This window comes from Ipomoea triloba, chromosome 4 (assembly GCF_003576645.1).
Source record: "Ipomoea triloba cultivar NCNSP0323 chromosome 4, ASM357664v1".
NCBI classification, from domain to species: Eukaryota; Viridiplantae; Streptophyta; class Magnoliopsida; order Solanales; family Convolvulaceae; genus Ipomoea; species Ipomoea triloba.
The window spans coordinates 25,228,952-25,233,063 of NC_044919.1; positions in this window are offsets into that span (position 1 = coordinate 25,228,952).

Genomic DNA, 4,112 nt, shown 5'->3' on the forward strand with positions numbered 1-4,112 from the left:
ACATTACAGGATTATATGTTTAGTAACTATATTATCACTGTTATGCATTCACAAATTCAAAACTCTATATTCACAGGTCCTATACTCCATATTCACATTCAAAACTCTATATTCACAGGTCCTATACTCCATATTCACAACTTGAGAACTATATTCACAGGTCCTATACTCCATATTCACAACTTGAGAACTCCACATTCACACATTACATGGCTACAAGTTGCTAGAACTTCTTAACTCTATTATAGATTCACACATGCATAACTCTACATTCACGATTTCTATATTCCATATTCACAATTTGAAACCTCCACATTCACACATTTCTGGGCAACTCTACATTCACACAATTATAAATCTACATTCACGATTTCTATACTCTACATTCACACTTTGAAACCTCTACATTCACACATTTTTGGACAACTCTATATTCAGCAATATGTTTACTAATTTTTTTTAAAAAAAAAAAAAAGAAAAAAAGAGACAAAAACGACGTAGTTTTGGACCCAGGTCGACCTTGCAAGGTGGACCTGGGTCCACAGTATAATTTGCCCCCTTAGTATGATCATTAATATATCTGAGACTCCATGCTACAATTTATTTATTTATTTTAAAAAATAACCTCTTAATACCTTTTCAAAAAAAAAAAAAAAACTCTTAATATGTATTTTTATACCTAACATTATCTGATTGATTTTTTTTAAAAAAATATTTGATTACTAATTGAATTATTATGTTAACTCATGATAGTTTTCTAATTTATAAATAGCGAATGAATATAAAGAGTTTTATTTTCATAAGAGAATGAATATTGTGAGACAAATTTATTATGAGTGGAAAACAAGATTAGTGTTTCAATCAATTGAAAGTTGTATGCACAACATGCAAGTGTTAAATTGTAAGTCCTTGTAAACTAACCACATGTTTGGTTCACGGAATGAATTTTAAGGAATTAGGAATATTATTTTATAGGGAATAGAATAGGTGAGGAATATAATATGAATTGTATTATTTGATTGTTTAGTTCGCTGAAGGAATAAACTTTAGAAATGTAATTTTATTGATTGGTTGGTTTAAGGAATAGAAATGGAATATATATTTAAAAGACATAAATACTCCTATACAAAAAATGTATTATTATTATTATTATTATTATTATTATTAAAATATATATATAAATTATATATAAAAATATAGAAGTGTGAATGAATTAAATTCTAAGAATCCTAATCTACCATATGTCCATATGGATATAAATAAAGATATGTGTGTATATAATAATAATAATAATAATAATAATAATAATAATAATAATTTATTTTTATTATTATTAATGAATTTATGTATATATTTCAATAAATATAATGTATTATATAAATGTATATATTTAATTAATTACATTTTTAATATATATATATATATATATATATATATATATATATATATATATATATATATATATATACTCCCCGTACTCCATAGGTGAAAATTGTTGACTTTTTATATTAATCAAGTATATACCACCCACCTATTCAATTATTAAATATTGAAAGAAAATGAAATAAAACTATATATACAAATCTTTAGAGCCCTAGATTGCAGGCTAGCTAAAGCAACCAATCTCCACCACTGGTAACCTTGAACAGAAGCATGGTGTATCCAGAAGATTTTGACCCATAGACAAAACTGTTCTCAATTCCTTCATTTGGATCCATGCTTGGCTTACAATCCGTTCTCAAAATTTGTATTTCTATATTTGTGTGGTCTCTATTTACCTGATCGTACATATTTTATTACATGAAAATACATTAAAGCTGCTAACAAGAGACACTCCAGATTTTCTGGCCTTCTCTTCTACTGTACTCAAGGGTTCAACACAACAAACAAATTAAATTAAACACTGTCCTGGAAAAATATATTTAAAAAGGCAATCTAAATGGGGAAAACCGTGGCAACCACAAGTTTATTTTAATTTGTTTTGAAGAAGCAAAAGAGATAGGGCAAATTATTCTATGGTTGGGGTCTACCATACAATGTGGACCCAGTTCCAAAATGGTCAGATACACAATTTACATACTAATAAATATTCATAATTTACCTTTTAAAAATTCAAAATTTGTATACTAGGAACACACAATGTTAACATAATATATGAAATTGATTACCTTGTTTTGTATTTACAAGTTTCTTTCAAATACTACAGTCAATTTCAATACAAAAAAATACACTACAATTTAATCTTTTTAAAATTTATTAGAGTCTTGTATATATTCACAAATTCATTTCTATAGTTGTTATGTGTTTTGACTTAGAAATACAATTTATATTCTGAAAGTTCACAATTTCAATACTAAAAATACACATTCAATGTCATTTAGGACCAGAGTCCACATTGCAAGGTAGACCCTAATCCATGGTATAACTGAAGAGATAACCGCTTGACCTGTATCTTTTAATTTTAAAAAAATCATATTTTATTTATTTATTAAAAATACTTCATGGACTCCTAAATTTCGACTCCCAACTTTTACGCTCACTTGTGTTAAAATTTGATTGGATGAAGAAAAAGAGGAACGGATAAACTTCATGGCCCCTACTAAATTAAGCAATCAAGTCATACCATATCATAGGGAGTAGAAAATGAGAGTAGAATTTGGATGTACGTAGAATTATTCTTATTTATTTGTCTATTGTAGGTGTCTCTGGGGTGTTGTGTGAGGATGAAGAAGAATAAAATTATAAAGTTGAAGTGGAGCAGGCCGGTTAATTGTGAGGGAGGACAAGTTATTAGAACTCCCTGAGAAAAAAAAAAAAGAACTCCCTGAGAAAAGACATGCTGACCATACATATGACTTTTACTAGAAAGACTAGGATCTCTGTACCTGCTAGTTGGGTTCAGATGTCTTTTAAAGTCACTACTTTGAACATCTGTATTCACATTTACATGCATGCAGCTGCTTTCCCAATTTTCATTTTTTATTATTACGTTCTTTTTTTTAGAAAAATAAAATGTTTCTAATTGACCCTAAAAGTAAGTAGTACAAATGTACAATTGAGTCTCCTAATTAAAAAAAAGTTCAAATTCGTTGGCCAAAGTATTGGAGACCCAAATCCAGCATCTTGTTATCGAAATGTGGTTCTGATTGCTACGCAAATATAAGAAAATAAAGTTGTGTTTTCACTACTAGCTAAAGATCTTGGCTAAACTCACAAACATGGCTATTTTTGTCACTGAGCGGAGTTTGTCTAGAAAATTTTATTGATTTGTTATTTTTTATTTTTCTTAAATGTTGTCCAAATCATCGCCACATCTATAAGAAGCAATTTAGTTAATGTTCCAAATTAGCGATAACCTGCTCAATAGGTAACAAAGAGGCTCAATTGTAATTTTTTTTTTTTCAATTTAAGGGGTTAATTAGAGCTTTTCAATTAGAAATTCAATTGCACTTGCTATTTGCTCGACTTAGGTGTTGACACTTTTTTTTAAAGATTGATCAATTGTTATTAGACCATTAAATATTATAATTATTGTGTATTCACTAGTTTATAATTGCATTGTATTAATTATACTAGTTACCACACCGGCATTGCATAAATAGTCCAATGCCCAATGTTGTATCAAAAAAATTTTATTATACTAATTACCACAGGCATTAAGTTTGTAGATTTATAGATATGGTATAGTGAAATAAAAACTAGCTGCAAGTAATGATATTGTATCAACAAAAATGTTGTTATTCTATACATAGTTTTCAAATAATCATGAATATAATGTCTGCTAACACCGAATCATTAATCTGATTGCTATTGTCTGATCTTTGAATGCATGTATATGTGTAGTGTGTGTATGTACAGTATACATGCATGTAAGCATGCATCACAGTAATACAGTATCAATGTTTTAACCTGGAATTAATTACAGAAGGGATTAATATAATATAATTAATATAATGCATGGTAAAAGGAGATAATAAGGGCATCCCATCCAGCAAGCTGACAAACACAGGTCGCAGAATGTTTGGAAACAGCAAATGATTAATTAACGTTTTGAGCCGGCCTGATAGGGACAGCTGGGGATTCCGGCGTGGCATCCACGTGTCAGTGCTGTA